The sequence below is a fragment of the Anomaloglossus baeobatrachus genome, chromosome 5 (assembly GCF_048569485.1).
Source record: "Anomaloglossus baeobatrachus isolate aAnoBae1 chromosome 5, aAnoBae1.hap1, whole genome shotgun sequence".
NCBI lineage: Eukaryota > Metazoa > Chordata > Amphibia > Anura > Aromobatidae > Anomaloglossus > Anomaloglossus baeobatrachus.
The window spans coordinates 414,416,931-414,435,554 of NC_134357.1; positions in this window are offsets into that span (position 1 = coordinate 414,416,931).

Sequence of the window (18,624 nt, forward strand, 5' to 3'; positions counted from 1 at the left end):
GCGCTGTGTGTGTGTGTTGCGTTGTTTGTGGAGCGCTGTGTGTCTGCAGTGTTGTCTGTGTGTGGTTCTGTGTGTGTTGCGCGGTTTGTGTGGGTGTTGGGTGCGTGTGTGTGTTTTGGGGGGAGGTATGTTTTGTGCAATGTGTGTGTGTTGCGCGGTATGTGCGTATATTTGTGTATGCTGCGGTGTTTGTGTGTTGGGTGTTGTGTGTGTGCAGCGTTGTCTGTGTGTGTGGGTGTCAGTGTAGGGCGGTGTTTGTGGTTCCCAGTGTGTGTGTGGTGTGCTGTGCAGTGCGCGCGTGGCAGTGTGTGTGTGTTTTGGGGGGTGGTGTGCACCCCCATCGTGCTCCATCCCCCATGCTGCGCACCCCCCATCGTGCTCCATCCTCCATGCTGCGCACCCCCCCATCATGCTCCATCCCCCATGCTGCGCATCCCCATCGTGCTCCATCCCCCATGCTGCGCATCCCCATCGTGCTCCATCCCTCATGCTGCGCACCCCCAATCGTGCTCCATCCCCCATGCTGCGCACTCCCCATTGTGCTCCATCCCCCATGCTGCGCACTCCCCATCGTGCTCCATCCCCCATGCTGCACACTCCCCATCGTGCTCCATCCCCCATGCTGCGCACCCCCCATCGTGCTCCATCCCCCATGCTGCGCACTCCCCATCGTGCTCCATCCCCCATGCTGCGCACTCCCCATCGTGCTCCATCCCCCATGCTGCGCACTCCCCATCGTGCTCCATCCCCCATGCTGCGCACCCCCCATCGTGCTCCATCCCCCATGCTGCGCACCCCCCATCGTGCTGCACAGTCACACATCAGACAGTATATACGCACACATCTGATCGCATACACTCACACCCCACTTCTGCCTGTGCCCTCCGGTGGGCGGTCCCAGCAGCTGTGCTGCACGCCGTCCTCCTCTGCCTTCTACCGACACGCACACATCCGATCGCTTACACGCACACATCCGATCGCATACATGCACACATCCGATCGCATACACGCACACATCCGATCGCATACACGCACACACCCGATCGCATACACGCACACACCCGATCGCATACACGCACACACCCGATCGCATACACGCACACACACGATCGCACGGGAGCCCACACCAGCGTACGCCGGCAACCCCAGCAATGCGAGGGTATGTGTCGACTGGGTTGCCGGCGTACGCTGGTGTGGGCTCCCGGGGGTACAGCTTGTCGCGGTAATGACAGAATTTTGGAGCAAGACAGACAGACAGACAGACAGAATAAGGCAATTATATATATAGATATATATAGATATATATGTAAATATACATACATATACTGTGTATATATATATATATATATATATATATATATATACACACTGTGTTCCAAATTATTATGCAAAAAGAGTTTAGGAGTGATAAAGTCAGAAATCTTTTGTTTGTCATTTAAAATCATTGATGGTGATGTGTGTCAGGGCTCTTTATCTCACTGAAAGCAATTGCAGATACCTGTGCAAATTAGTTTGGAACGTGTGTCCAAATAAAGGCAAGACTACTTAAGAAGGATGTTCCACATTATTAAGCAGGCTACATTTTTTTCGAAAATGGGGAAGAAAAAGGATGTATCGGCTGCTGAGAAGCAACAAATTGTGGAGTATTTAGGTCAAGGCATGACTACAATCAACATTGCCAAGACACTTCATCGTGTTCATCGCACAATCAAGAAGTATGTAGCTGATTCACAGCACACACGTGTGCGTGCTGATAAGGAGAAATTGAGGACCCTTTCCAACAGACAATTGCGTCAGGTTAAAAGAGCAGAGGCTAAAATGCCTTGTCATAGCAGCAGACATGTTTTTGAAGCTGCTGGTGCCTCCAACGTCCCCCGAACATTAAGATGCAGGGTCCTTCAGAGGTTTTCAGCTGTAGGTTTTCATAGGCAGTTTGATCAAAAACATTTCAATTATACTCGAATAGTAGATGACTGGAAAATAACAATGACTGCAATTCATAAAGTTAATTTAGGAAAATATGAAAAAATATTTTTTGCATAATAATTTGGAACACAGTGTATATATATATACCGTATTTTTCGGACCATAAGACGCACTTTTTTTCCCCCAAATGTTGGGGGAAAGTTGGGGGTGTGTCTTATGGTCTGACTACTGGGCTGCGGCCGGGAATGAGGGTGCTGCGGGTCATCGGGGGCACGAGCAGGCTGTAGCAGCGCCTGCTCGTGACCACGTGGGCCCGCTCATTACATATGCACGCCCATCCTCCCGCCCATCTCTCAGTGCAGAAGCCGGCGCTGACAGGTGGGCGGGAGGACGAGCGGGGACGCGCGCATAGCAAAGAGCCGGCCGCATGATCACCCCTGGCAATTACAGCCTGGAATGATCATGTGCGGCTGTATTCACTGCTCCCCGCGCGTCATCATCAGCGCGGGGTGCAGTGAATCAGTGCACTCACCCGTCCCCGTGTGTGGAGCCGTCTCCCTGCAGCACGCGATGTATTCCTGTCTGTGCCGGTCAGCTGATCTGTGCTGATCAGCACAGACAGGAACACATCGCGATGCAGCAGGGGAACGGCTCAACACACACAGGTCAGTGGCGCAGAGAGGAAGATGATCGGTGCTTCAGGGAGTGAGGAAAAGGTGAGTATAAACGTTTATTTTTTTCTCTGTGCTATAGGATACAGGCCATATACCAGGATGGTATATGAGCACGATGGGGGCATATAGCAGAATGGGAGTATATGAGCAGGATGGATGGGGGGTATATGAACAGGATGGGGGGTATATGAACAGGATGGAGGTATATGAACAGGATGGGAGTATATGAGCAGGATGGATGGGGGGTATATGAACAGGATGGGGGCATATAGCAGGATGAGGCTATATGAACAGGATGGGAGTATATGAGCAGGATGGATGGGGGAATATGAGCAGGATGGATGGGGGGTATACCAATAGGATGGGGGTATATCAATAGGATCGGGATATATGAACAGGATGGGGTATATGAACAGGATGGGAGTATATGAGCAGGATGGGGGAGTATGAACAGGATGCTGGTATATGAGCAGGATAGGGGTATATGAGCTGGATGGGGGTTTATAGCAGGATCATATACAAGGCAGGAGGATCATTACCAGGATGGGGTACCTTAGTAGAGAATTTGGGGACATTACCCCCATAACAGTGTCAGCAGCAGATCCTCGCCCCATATCAGTGTGTCATGACCAAATTTTTTGCTTAAAAGTTTTATTTTCCCATTTTCCTCCTCTAAAACCAGGGTGCGTCTTATAGTCCGGTGCGTCTTATAGTCCGAAAAATACGGTATATATATTTATTTATCATGTTACACCACTTATGCTCTTACTATGCACTGCCAATTTTGCAAGTTTTCCCACCTATAAAGAATAGAGAGGTCTGTAATTTTTATTGTAGGTACACTTCAACTGTGACACACAGAATAAAATAAATCTAGAAAATCACATTGTATGATTTTTAAATAATTAATTAGCATTTTATTACATGAAATAAATATTTGATAACCTACCAACCAGCAAGAATTCTGGCTATCACAGACCTGTTATTTTTTTCTTCAAGAAGCCCTCCTACTCTGCACTTTTTACCTGTATTAATTGCACCAGTTTGAACTCGTTATTTATATAAAAGACACCTGTCCACACAGTCAATCAATCCCAGTTCAACCTCTCCACCAAAGCCAAGACTAAAGAGCTATCTAACCGCTCCACCATGGTCAAGCCCAAAGAACTATCTAAGGACATACAAAATTGTAGACCTACGCAAGGCTAGGATGGACTACAGGACAATAGGCAAGCAGCTTGATGAGAAGGCAACAACTGTTGGTGCAATTATTAGAAAATGGAAGAAGCACAAGATGACTGTCAATCTTACTTGGTCTGTGGGTCCATTCAAGATCTTGCCTCGTGGGGTAAGGATGATTTTGAGAAAGGTTAGGAATCAGCCCAGAACTACACGGACTTGGTCAATTACCTGAAAAGAGCTGAGACCACAGTCTCAAATATTACCGTTAGTAACACACTATGCTATCATGTATTAAAATCATGCAGGGCACACAAGGTTCAACTCCTCACGCCAGCACAAGTCCAGGCCCATTTAAAGTTCGCCAGTGACCATCTTAATGATCCAGAGGAGGCATGGGAGAAGGTCATGTGTTCAGATGAGACCAAAAATAGAATTATTCTTACCATTAATTTGGTTTCTAAGAACCCTCCACGACACACAACAGGAGATTGACTCCCCACCCTAATAGAGACAGGAAACCCAAAGATGTTAAAAGGCTCCTCTCTGCCCCTCACCTCCAGTGTCTTATTCCAAGTACCACACCGGTATGAATGCTTAACCCTAGAACGCATACCTGGGGCCTCGCAGGCCTGATAGGTCATTTGTTTTCTATGGTAGATTGTTATGCTTGCGCGTTCTAGGGTTAACTGTTTGCATTGAGATAAATTATAATAACGTAACACAGGGAGGAAATGTCCGTGCTGTCAGGAAGGGTTCTTAGAAACCAAATTAATAGTAAGAATAATTCTATTTTCTCCAGTCACCCTCCACGACAGCACCACAGGAAGAATACCAACAAAATCCTCGGGTGGGGGGGGATTAATAGCTTGGAGTACTTTTCGACCAAATGCGAAGTCTTTATTAGCGTTCAGGTCTAATCTATAATATTTAGTAAATGTATGGATTGAAGACCAGATGGCAGCTCTGCAGATCTGCTCAATGGATGCGTTAGCCCTTTCGGCACAAGAGACCAATACTGATCGGGTTGAGTGGGCAATTAGGTTCTCAGGAGGTAGAACATTTTGGTTTATATATGTGGCACACATAGTTCTCCTGATCTAGTTGGAAATGGTACTTTTATAAGTTTTCTTGCCCTTGTTCTGACCTAATATCTAAACAATGAGATTTTGTTCTTTCCGAAAGGACCTGGTCTGTTGAAGGTACTGTAGTACGGCTCTGCATACAACAAGGGAATGAAATTCAGTCTCTTTTGCCTTTGATGGATTCTGGCAGAATGAAAGTAGAATAATATCCTGAGACATATGAAAGTCTGAGACTGCCTTAGGTAAAAAGGCAGGGTCTAGGTGAAGAATAATCCTATCATCTAGGATCTTCAGGTATGGTTCCCTGATAGAAAGATCCTAAAGTTCGCCCACTCTGCTGGCTGTAGTAATTGTGACGACATGAACTCTGTCAGTGCCTAGCATGGGTTAAGATTCTTAAAATTTAGCCAGATATGAAGATAGTTTGTTTATAGACGGGGGATAAGCCCCTCATTGTTTTTACAAGACTCTTATGAGTCTAGTGTTATAGTTCTTGTTGACTCATATAATTGCCATGGCCAGTGAAGGTCAGACACCCAGACAAATCAATTATGCGAACCTCCCATTGTATTACTATGTGAATTGCTAGATGTGATGTAACTTAGCTGTCTTTCTGTCGTCTCTGGATATTTTGTATATGGCTTGAAATCTAGCCAATAAGAGCCCAGTCTTATCCACCAATCATGAAGACCCCAATGGTCTGAATAGAGAGCTCAGGGGTATAAGAAAGAGGACTGTCCATTGCCCGGGTAGACTCTTGCTACATGCTACCAATCTAGGACCTGGGGATCCGATTGGCAAGCCATAACTGAACCTGGATTATAATACTATATGGACTTCAGCATCAAATGCAAGGATTCGGCTGAGATATCAAAGACTACCTAAGGAAGGAATTCAGCTTGGGACAATCCAGTCACCTGACTACAGGCTTTGCGGTCCTCAGACAGCTTCTTAAATCTGGCGTTATTCCATTCTCGGTGGGTGCCCGCCGAAAGCGTGGTGCTGCTGGTTTGGAGTAAGTAGCCCTGGAAGCTCTGAGGCACGGACAATCTAATCCCTGGTGAGCCAGCAAAAGCTGAGAAACTGGTGCCGGTTACATTTTGTGGTTTTGCTGGTTATGTGCTATGTGCCATTAATTGTTTGGGGATCCAATAAAGTCTTAATATTGTGATTCCCTCACCCTGTGTTATCTGAGTAGTGTTCCGCCCATGGTTAAGGAGGTCGGGCGTTCAGTTGGGATGAGCCCTGGGCCATGCTGTCTTTCTAAAGGCAGCCAGGCCAGCGGAAGAGAGCACCCGCTGACCCCTGTGTCTTCACAGTAATTGCCACAAGAAAGGCCGTTTTCCATCACAGTATCTCCAGGCTTGCAAAAGAGATGGGTTCGAATGGAGGCAATGTTAGCCCTTTGAGGACAATATTCAGATCCCAGGAGGAACCAAGATGGATTGTTTGGGATGACATCTGGTAGCTCCTGCCATGAATCTTTTGATCCAGTGATGACCCGCAAGATCTAGATTAAAGAATGACCCAAGTGCTGAGATTGGATCTTTAAGGGTATTTGGTTTCAGGCCTTTCCCTAGTCCACGCTGGAGGAAATCCAGAATCTGGGCCACATTCGGATGAAAAGGCTCTGAGGGGTTGGCCTTACACCAAGTTGTGAAGACTCTCCAACTCTTGCCATATATGGCGTTGGTAACTGAATTTCTGCTTTTCTGGAGTGTTTTGATGACACTATCCAAAAGTCCTCTATTTTTTAGGATCACGGCCTCAGCAGCTAGGCAGCCAGATTTTGTTTCTGTTTGTTGGGATGATGAATTGGCCCTTGATATAGAAGGTTGCTGATTTTAAGGAACATCAGAGAAGCTTCCTTGGCTTTACTTGTTAGAGGGCCATACCAACTTCTCTTGGACCACAGCGGTGCTACTATGATGATAGTGACTTTATTCACTCTGATTTTCTGTAGAGTTCTGGCTAGCAGCGGAATTGGTGGGAACGCATACGGTAGGTGAGGCTGAAGGACCAGTGTTGAGTAAAGGCGTTTACCACCAAGTACTGGTCTTCGGGGTTCATGTAAGAATATCACTTTATCTTCTCATTGTGTTGATTTGTGAAAAGGTCCACCTCAAGAAGATCCCATTGCATGACTAGATCCTGGAAGATCTCCTCGTTTAGGCTCCACTCGCCTGGATGTATATCTCTCCGACTCAGATGAAGGTCTGCCTGTACATTGGCCGAACCTTTGAGATGGAAGGCTGACAGGAACAGTAGATGTTGTTCTGCCAAAGAAAATATTCTGGCCGAAGTCATCTTTAAGGTTTCGTATCTTGTACCTCCCTGGTGACGCAGGTGAGCCACTGTTGTCATGTTGTCCGAGTAGATCCTCAGATATTTCCCTTGGATTAGGGAGACTGTTGCTTTTAGAGCCTAGCCTCTTCCACTACCTTCAGCTTTCTGAAATTAGACGACCTGATGCTGGTTTGTTGTGTCCAGATTCCAAGGAAGGACGTTTGGGTAACTACTGCTCCCTAACCCCTCTTGCTGGCATCTGTTGTTACTGTGACCAGAGGAGTTTGGTTCCAATTCACTCCCCTCTTCAGATGTTTCAATATTGACCACCAGGTGAGAGAAGCTTTCACGTGCTAAGGTAGAGAAATTCTCCTGTTCAATGTCCTTGTGGATCCGTTCCATGAGGAAAGGATGTGAGTCTGCAGGATTCTTGTATGGGATTGTGCCCACACTACTGACGAGATGCATGATGTCATCGATCCAAGCACAGACATTGCTGATCTGAGGGAAGTTGTCCTTAGGTCCCACAATGTGGCCACTTTGGTTTTTACTTTCTGTTGTCTGTCCTCTAGTAAGAACAATTTTTGTCTTCGAGAGTCTAAGAGAACTCCTAAGAATTTTTTGATTGTAGAGGAGTGTAGGTCTGACTTCTGGAAGTTTATTCCATCCCAGAGAATCTAGGACCCGAAGGGTCTTGATGTCGTTTTTGCATAATGGGGGAGATGGAGCAACGATCAGGAGATCATCTAAATATTGCACAATACAGATGTTTAAAGGAGTTGTCCGACATAAACTCCAATTTGTTTTTAAGCTAATCTGTGCTGTATTGTCATATAAAACATCCCAACATTATTTTTATTTGTTTTCTAACTTTTGTTCCTCTTGAATTATCCCTTTATTCTCTGAAGACACTTTGTTTACATGCAGCTCAACCAAACATGACATCTTTCTATGCCGAACCTCACAGCTGGCACCACCCGACCTTCCTGTCCAGCCCCGCCCTCTGCACACTCATTGGCTTATAGTATTCTGCCCCAGCACTGACCTCTCATCCTCCAGCAAAGATGGGCATATTACTATATTATGGGGACAGGGATGGGCACATTACTACATTATATGTGCGGTGGATGTGAGGTGATTGTGCTGCACAGATGAGATATCACTGCTCTGTATTTCCAATCATTGGAAATACAGAGCAGTGATCCTGCTTCTCTCATCTGTGACAGCACAATCACCTCACATCCACTACACATATAATGTAGTAATGTTCCCATATTGTCCCCATAGTATAGTAATGTGCCCATCCCTGTCCTATAATATAGTAATGTCCCCTTTCCTTGTGCCCATCCTGTAGTAATGTCCCCTTGGGCTCCTCTTCTTGTAGTAATGCTCTGTCCTGTAGACTTGTCCCCTAGTCTGCCATTCTTCACACACACAAAAAAAACAAACACAAATCCTTCTCACGTGTTCTCGTTCCTTTAGTGCCGTGTCCTGCCTCTTGCAGCTGCAACCCCCTCCTTGCTGATCTTGCTAATCGTTCCTGGTACAGGGGCCGTGTAGTCAGCGCTTTATATCAGAGGACTGATTTCCAGGAGCTGCAGCAGGGACATGCTCTCTATGCAGCTTCTCCAGTGATCTGCTGCTGGCCTCTGATTGACCGGCGGCTGATCATAGCTGTATACAGAGCTCGGCTCTGCTGAGCGCCCGGGAATCTGTCATCTGTTATAAAGCACTGGCTGCACAGCCCCCTGCAGAGAGGCTGCGATCAGCAAGGGGCCTGCATGCCACAAGCAGCATCAGGGGCCGCAGCTGACAGCGCTTTATATCAGATGACAGATTCCCGGGCGCTCTGCAGAGCCGAGCTCTGTATACAGCTACTGCAATGATCCGCTGCTGGCCTCTGATTGGTCTGCGGCTGATCATCGCTGTGTATACAGCGCTCCCATCTGCGCAACTCCAGTGAATCAATCATCTGAAATACAGCGCTGACTGCACGGCCCCAGCACAAGCAGTGTTCATCAAGGGGGCCATTAGCCTACGCGCCGCCAGCAGAATGGGGGCTGCATGCAGTGTACAGGCAGCAAAACCCCTGCACTATGGGATGTGTGGGAGGGTGCAGGGAAGTGGGGCGGGGACGCCACGCACTGTACCTGCCCAACAGGGTGGCTACATGACATTAGCGGTGATGCCTGTCGACAAGGCGAGCATATGCTCCTGCCCTGTCGTCATGACATCACAGGAAGCAGCAAAATCACGGCAGGAGCTGTCACATGACCGCTCTGAGCTGGGGGAGAGGGGCTGAAAGCAGGGAATGTAGGTAGCTACTATCTGCTTACCTGCCCCAATGTAGCCAAATAGTGTAATGACAAGAAAAAGGCAAAATAAACAGGATAACCCTTTAACTTCCTCAAGTAAGCTATGTCTTCTGCCATGATTTTGGTGAACACCCTGGAAGCTGAGGATATTCTGAAGGGAAGGACATCGTACTGGAAGTGCAAGATATGGTTGTTGTATAAGGCCCTGTGCGCACACTGCGGTTTTACCCGCGTTTTTTGTGCGTTTTGCTGCAGAAATTTCTTGAGAAAATAGTTGTAACCTTTCTGCAGACATTCCCCAGCAAAACCTATGGAAAAAAAATAGCTGTGCGCACATTGTTTTTTTTTTTCTCAATTCTTCTTTCTGCAGAATTTCTTGAGAAAAAGAATGAGCATGTCACTTCTTTTCTGCAGCTACCTGCATTTTTTTGCCATAGATAATGGTAAAAAAACGCAGGGACCAACCTGCGGAAAAAATGCATCAATAACGCATCAAAAACGTGGTAAAAACGCATACGTTATTGGTGCGTTTTTGAACGCAAGTGCGCTAATCTTTCAGACTCTCAAGAAATTTCTTGAGAAAAATCCTTTTTCTAGTGCGAAAAGTGCCTAAGGGGCATTTTGCACACTACGACATCGCAGGTGCGATGTTGGTGGGGTCAAATTGAAAGTGACGCACATCCGGCGTCGCAGGCAATATCGTAGTGTGTAAAGTCTTTTTGATACGATTAACGAGCGCAAAATCGTCGTAATCGTATCATCGGTGTAGCGTCGGTCATTTCCATAATTTGGAAATGACCGATGTTACAATGTTGTTCCTCGTTCCAGCGGCATCACACATTGCTGTGTGTGAAGCCGCAGGAGCGAGGAACAGCTCCTACCTGCGTCCTGCGGCTCACGCCAGCTATGCGGAAGGAAGGAGGTGGCGGGATGTTTACGTCCCGCTCATCTCCGCCCCTCCGCTTCTTTTGGCTGCCTGCCGTCTGACGTCGCTATGACGCCGCACGACCCGCCCCCTTAATAAGTAGGCAGGTCGCTGGCCAGAGCGACGTCGCAGGGCAGGTGAGTGCATGTGAAGCTAGCGTAGCGATAATGTTCGCTATGCCAGCTATCACCATGATATTGCAGCTACGACGGGGGCGGGGACTATCGCGCTCGGCATCGCAAGCATCGGCTCGCGATGTCGTAGTGTGCAAAGTGCCCCTAAGACTGTGAACCTTAGGAATTTTCTGTACAATTGATGGATGGGTATGTGATAGTACGCATCTTGTAGATCGAGTGTGGCCATCAAGCAGTTTTGTCCGATTAAGGGAATTGTGGATTTTATTGATTCCGTTTTGAATTTCCTCTAAACAACATAGTTGTTCAGAGTTTCACTTTTAATATTACCCTGTTGGAACCGTTGTTTTGGGTTGTTTTTTTTACCATAAATAGGTACGTGTAATGACCTGGCCCTGTTCCTTTGCTGGGACTAGGGATATTGCTCCCAAGGTCTGAAGCTTCAGAAGGCTGGACAGGAGTTGATCTTGCAATCCCTGAGTTGGAAGGACAACTGTGGGGGATAGGAAGAGAATTCTATTTTTAACCCCTCCTTGATGATGTTGAGATCCCATGGGCTGGATGATATTTTCTGCCACTGGGAAAGGAGCCACGAGATTCGTCCCGCCACTGGCCTGGCATCAATTTTTATCGTGGGGTTGGCTACGGGATAGAAAAATATTACTACCCCTGCCACCTTTGGGATAACTCCAGCGCCCTGTTTTACCTTTCCCTCTGTTTCTTCCTGTGGTCCTCTTGTTCTGGCAAAGACTTTTTCTTGTCTGCCGCCTATTCTAATTTGTTCAGTACTAGACCAAACACATGTTCTCCCTGGAAGGGGATTGCGCATAGTTTAGTTTTTGATCCAATATCCACACTCCATAAGTTAAGCCAATGTGTTCTCCTGGTCGAGTTGGATAACACCGAGTTTTTTTGCTGCTACTCTGACTGACTCAGTTGAGGGGTCTGCCAGGAAATCAGTGGCTTTCTGGAGAAGAGGGAGAAAGGCCAGCAGGTTTTCTCTTGGATCCCCCCCCGCTAGGTGATCTGCAAGTTGGTCTAACCAGCGGGCCATGGGCCTGGCTACACAGGTGGAGGTTATATTGGGTTTTAGTAGTAAAGATGAGGTCTCCAATGATTTTTTGAGGAGACTTTCCATTTTATGATCCATGGGGTCTCTGAGCTTGGATGAGTCATCGAATGGTAGTGTAGTTTTCTTTGCTACCTTTGCGACCTTTACATCTACTCTCTATGTCTTCCCATTGTCTGAAAGCCTTTTTGTCAAAAAGGAATCTTCCTTTAAGTTCTGTAGCAATTGTTAGGCGTTTTTCCGGGGATTCCCCCTCTTGAAGGATCAAGTTCTCGATGTTCTCATGTATTGGAAAAACCATTGTTTTTTTTTTTTTTTTAGCTCTGAGACCCCCAAACATTTCATTTTGAACAGACTTAACAGTCTCTTCCTCCTCTACCCCCACTGTGTTCCTTAGGGGTACTTTGCACACTATAACATCGCAGGTGTGATGTCGGTGGGGTCAAATCGAAAGTGACGCACATCCAGCGTCGCTGTCGACATCGTAGTGTGTAAATCGTTTTTGATAAGATTAACGAGTGCAAAAGCGTCGAAATCGTATCATCGGTGTAGCGTCGGTCATTTCCATCATCTCGGAAGGATCGATGTTACGATGTTGTTCCTCGTTCCTGTGGCAGCACACATCGCTGTGTGTGAAGCCACAGGAGCGAGGAACATCTCCTTACCTGCGTCCCGCCTGCAATGAGGAAGGAAGGAGGTGGGCGGGATGTTTACGTCCCGCACATCTCCTCCCCTCTGCTTCTATTGGCAGCCTGCCGTGTGACGTCGCTGTGACGTCGCATGACCCGCCCCCTTAGGAAGGAGGCGGTTCGCCGGCCAGAGCGACGTCGCAGGGTAGGTAAGTGCGTGTGAAGCTGCCGTAGCGATAATGTTCGCTACGGCAGCTATCACAAGATATCGCAGCTGCGACGGGGCGGGGACTATCGCGCTCGGCATCACAGCAATTGGCTTGCGATGTCGTAGTGTGCAAAGTACCCCTTACTGTGCCTAATAATTTGTCCATATGCTCGGAAGAAAAATAATACTTTTTCCTGTCAAAGTAGAGTTCTGGGGCTGAGACTGACTTGTCCTCCTCAAATGGTCCTTCTGATAAGTAAGCTGGATATTCTAAGGAGTCTGAGTCCAATTCCTCTATTAGGGGTCTTTTCCGTTTTTTTAGGTGTCGGGATTGGGAGATGGACTCTACGGAAGTCTGTACTTCCTGGCACACAAGACCTTTAATTTCTTCAAAGACGACTGTTCCTCCCAAAAGGGGGAGAAAATAGGGTACTCAGATACTTGCCTCAAGAGAAGAGAATCCACACTCTGTACAGACATACAGGAACGAGAGCATGTGAGAGCAGGCACACTGACCCGCCCCACCATTACAGGACTCACTGTGTCGGAGTTTACGCAGGGCTCCACCGACGCAGAGCGGGAAGACTGTTCACCCTCCATAATAAAGAACTTTGGTCCTACCTGGAGGGGTCTTCTGGCCAGGCACTTAAGGGTAAGTGCTGGGCCTCCAGCGTGTCATCACCTGGATGCTGGCTCCTCCAACCGGGGGGGCTCATTATGGGTAGGCCCCAATGATGCGCACCCAGATTGCTGCCTTGACTGTGGCGTGTGCTCCATGTTGGAACGCACCCGTAAGAGGTGGTTACTGCCACCACCGGCGCGCATGTACATGGGGAAACCCTAGTGTTGTAACCTGGAACGCAACCAGAAGTGATGACCGCAGGCACTTCTGGGGCGCACTTATGCACACAGACGCTGGCATTTGAGGGGTGAAGGAGGTACCAGGGAGCTCAGGGATGCAACCGGGTCATACACAACTCTGCTTTACCCAATGGTGCAGGAAGAGTGGGGGAGTTACAATTCATAAGAGACGGAGCTTCAGAGGAGGAGGAGGCAGAGCCGCGACATAAGCTTTCCGGTAAAGGAACCACGTAAGGGGGAAAAAAACTGTGATCACCAGCCACAGAGCACCATAGGATAACCTCTTCATGCCCAATAGGGAGAGGAAAAACACTCGAGATGAGGGGCGGGGAGGGGCCTTTTAATTTCTTTGTGTATTCTGTCTCTATTAGGGTGGGGAGTTAACCTCCTGTGGTGCTCTCGTGGAGGGTGGTTGGAGAAATAGAACTTTTTGGTATCAACTCCACTCGCCATGTTTGGAGGAAGAAGAAGGATGAGTACATCCTCAAGAACACCGTCCCAACTGTGAAGCATGGGGGTGGACACATCATACTTTGGAGGTGCTTGTCTGCAAAGGGGACAGGATGACTGCACTGTATTAAAGGGAAGATGGATGGGGTCATGTATCGTGAGATTTTGGCCAACAACCCTCTTCTCTCAGTAAGAACATTGACAATGAGTTGTGGCTGGGTCTTCCAGCATGACAATGACCTGACACATACAGCAATGGCAACTAAGGAGTGGGTCCGTAAGAAGCATCTCAAGGTCCTGGAGTGGCCTTGCCAGTCTTCAGACCTGAACCCAATAGAAAATCTTTGCAGGGAGCTGAAACTGAATGTTGCCCAGTGACAGTTCCGAAACCTGAAAGATCTGGAGAAGATCTGTATGGAGGAGTGGTCTAAGATCCCTGCTGCAATGTGTGAAAACTTGGTCAAGAACTACAGGAAACGTTTGACCTCTGTAATTACAAACAAAGGTTCTGTTTTTCTGTTTGTATCAGATAGTTATTTTATGTAATAATATAAAAATGTATTATTTAAATCACACAAGTGATTTTTTTGATTTTTTTTTTAACTGTCTGTCACAGTTGAAGCTTACCTACAATAAAAATTACAGACCTCTCCATTCTTTGTATGTAGGAAAACTTGCATAATTTGCAGTGTATCAAATATTTATTTTCCCCACTGTATCACCTATTATTTCACATAAACTCCCCTATATCTCCTCCTATTACGCCATATAATCTCACTATATCTCCTCCAATTACTCCATATAACCCTTATATCTACTCCTATTACACCATATAACCTCCCTGTATCTCTTTCTATTACTCTAGATAACCTTCCTATATCTCCTATTACTCCATATAATCTCTCTATCTCCCTCTATAACTTCATGTAAGGGCTCCGCCACACATCCGTGAAAACCACGTCCGTGTAAAACGGGCCGTTTTTCGGGTCCGTTTTCCGTTTTTTAGGTCCGTTTTTATGGTATGTGTGGCCTGCGTGTGTATCCCGTATGCTAGCCGTATGTGCGTGTGGAATGTCCGTGTGTGCGTGAGTGAAATAACTGACATGTGTATGTGTTGTCCGTGTGAAATGTACGTGTGTGATGCAAAATGTCGTTACTACATGTCGGAAGACAGAGTAGCGGGATGAGAATGAACTCGGGTGAACTTCACCCGACTTCATTGTCATGCCGCGGCTCTGTCTTTGTGCCGTGTACTGATTAGCGGTCACCTGTGAAGGATTCACCGGTGACCACTAATCCCCCGAGTGACTGAAGTGTCCCCCCCTCTCTCATACTCACCGTTCCCCGATCACCGGCGCTGCACGGCAATCACACTGTTCCGGCGGCTTTTTCTAATTTGAAAAAGCCGGCCGCCCATTAATCAATCTCGTATTCCCTGCTTTACCCGCCCACCGGCGCCTATGATTGGTTGCAGTGAGACACGCCCACCACGCTGAGTGACAGGTGTCACACCTCACCCAATCACAGCAGCCGGTGGGCGTGTCTATACTGTGCAGTAAAATAAATAAATAATTAAAAAAAACGGCGTGCGGTCCCCCCCCATTTTAATACCAGCCAGATAAAGCCATACGGCTGAAGGCTGGTATTCTCAGGATGGGGAGCTCCACGTTATGGGGGGCCCCCCACCCTAACAATATCAGTCAGCAGCCGCCCAGAATTGCCGCATACATTATATGCGACAGTTCTGGGGCTGTACCCGGCTCTTCCCGATTTACCCTGGTGCGTTGGCAAATCGGGGTAATAAGGAGTTATTGGCAGCCCATAGCTGCCAATAAGTCCTAGAATAATCATGTCAGGCGTCTAGGAGACACCTTCCATGATTAATCTGTAAGTTACAGTAAAAAAACACACACACGCCCGAAAAATCCTTTATTAGAAATAAAAAACACAAACAAATTCCCTCATTACCAATTTATTAACCCCGACAAACCCTCCATGTCCGGCGTACTCCACGGACCTCCAGCGTCGCGTCCAGCTCTGCTGCATGGAGGTGACAGGAGCAGCAGAATACACCGCCGCTCCGGTCACCTCCACGCAGCTAATGAGATGAGTAGCGCGATCAGCTGCTGTCAGTCAGGTAACTCGCGGCCACCGCTGGATCCAGCGGTGGCCGCGGGTAACCTCAGTGACAGCAGCTGATCGCACTACTCATCTCATTAGCTGCGTGGAGGTGACCGGAGCGGCGGTGTATTCTGCTGCTCCTGTCACCTCCATGCAGCAGAGCTGGACGCGACGCTGGAGGTCCGTGGAGTACGCCGGACATGGAGGGTTTGTCGGGGTTAATAAATTGGTAATGAGGGAATTTGTTAGGGTTTTTTATTTCTAATAAAGGATTGTCCGGGTGTGTGTGTTTTTTTACTGTAACTTACAGATTAATCATGGAAGGTGTCTCCTAGACGCCTGACATGATTAATCTAGGACTTATTGGCAGCTATGGGCTGCCAATAACTCCTTATTACCCCGATTTGCCAACGCACCAGGGTAAATCGGGAAGAGCCGGGTACAGCCCCAGAACTGTCGCATATAATGTATGCGGCAATTCTGGGCGGCTGCTGACTGATATTGTTAGGGTGGGGGGCCCCCCATAACGTGGAGCTCCCCATCCTGAGAATACCAGCCTTCAGCCGTATGGCTTTATCTGGCTGGTATTAAAATGGGGGGGGACCGCACGCCGGTTTTTTTAATTATTTATTTATTTATTTTACTGCACAGTATAGACACGCCCACCGGCTGCTGTGATTGGGTGCAGTGTGACACCTGTCACTCAGCGTGGTGGGCGTGTCTCACTGCAACCAATCACAGCCGCCGGTGGGCGGGTAAAGCAGGGAATACGAGATTGATTAATGGGCGGCCGGCTTTTTCAAAATAGGAAAAGCCGCCGGAGTTTTTATAACAGCCGTGCAGCGCCGCGCCGGAGATCGGGGAATGGTAAGTATGAGAGAGGGGGGAACTGACCGACAGACAGCTAGAGGGACAGACAGACATAGAGACCGACCGACGGACTGAGGGAGAGAACGAAACATAAAAAGAAAAAAGACTGACATCACATGAAAAAAGCACAAAACATACAGGGAACAAACAGAGATGCGTCCGTGTCACTCGGACGTGCGCACAGACCCATTGACTTTCATTGGGTCCGTGCTGCGTGTTGCGTGAATAAAACGGACATGCTGGCGTGAGACACGGACCAAAAAACGCATCACGGAGATGGACTCACGGACATAACCAAAAACGCAATTGTAACCGCAGAGATATAGTAACATTGGTGCACGTTTGGCCGTGTCTCCAGTATACACGGAAACGGACCAAACACGCACGTGTTTCACGGATGTGTGTTTCAAGCCTAAGGCACGGGTCTCCAGCTTCAAGGGTAATCTCGAGGTCAGGGATAGTCTAAAGTCCCATAGCGTGAGGGACAGTATAGGAGCCCCCTGTCTCTCGCTATCTTGCAATTACATTATGACATCTTATTACTCCATATATCCTTACCTATATCTCCTCCTATTACTTCATATGAGCTCCCTATATCTTCTTCTATTCCTACATATAATCTCTCATATCTTCTCCTATTACTCCACATATCCTCCCCTATATCTCCTCTTACTGGTATTATTCCATATAACCTCTCTTTTTATCTCCCCCTATTACTCCATATAACCCCTCATATCTCCTCCTAGTACTCCATGTAACCTCTTTACGTCTAGTCCTATTACTCCATATAATCTTGCTATTTCTCCTCCTACTGTGAGGTAGCGTGGTCGGCTGCACGGCAGAAGACACGGGATCCAGGCACCAATGGTCACAGCACACGGTTTATTACACAAACCAAAAGTCCAACAACAATATACATGTGCTCCCCTGGCAGAAACTCAGGGAGTTGTGTTCACTCCCTCACACTAAGGCCCCACGCCCATGTTCCTGTTTCCTTTTAACCCTCCTTTCAGCCTGCAGGGAAACAGCATAAACCCCGGAGTGGAGTTGCTTTCTATGCATGGAGTGAGCACAACCGGGGCGAGACGTACCGGCCGTCATAGATAACCCCGGTCACAGTCTCACATACCCCCCCCTCAGTTCAAGCGAGCGGGGTTGAACTCCCGCCATCAAACACGGGCCGCGGGACAAGGCATCGGCATTGCCCTGCAACCTACCGGCCCGGTGTTCAACCGTAAACCAGAAGTTCTGCAGAGAAAGGAACCACCGGGTAACCCGGGCATTCCGTTCCTTGGCGGACCTCATCCAGACCAGCGGAGAGTGATCAGTCACCAAGCGAAACTGTCGTCCCAGCAGGTAATAGCGTAGGGACTCCAAGGCCCACTTGATCGCCAGGCACTCCTTCTCCACTACGCTATAATTCCGCTCAGGAGGGGTGAGCTTCCTACTTAAGAAGGTGACAGGGTTTTCCTCCCCCTGAACCACCTGAGACAGCACTGCCCCCAGGCCGACCTCAGAGGCGTCAGTCTGGACTATGAACTCCTTCCGGAAATCAGGGTTGACAAGAACGGGCTGTCCGCACAGGACCCCCTTCAGGGCCCAGAAGGAGTCCTCAGCCTGCGGAGTCCAGCGCACCATGACGGACTTCTTGCCTTTGAGAAGGTCCGTCAAGGGGGCTGATAGTCCCGCAAAATTTTTTACAAACCTCCTGTAGTACCCCACGATACCCAGGAAGGCCATAACCTGCTTCGTGGTCAGGGGTCTAGGCCACTTCTGGATCGCCTCAACTTTGTTAATTTGGGGCTTAATCACTCCTTGGCCTATTACGTAGCCCAAGTAGCGGGCTTCCGTGAGCCCCAACGCACATTTCTTGGGATTGGCTGTCAATCCGG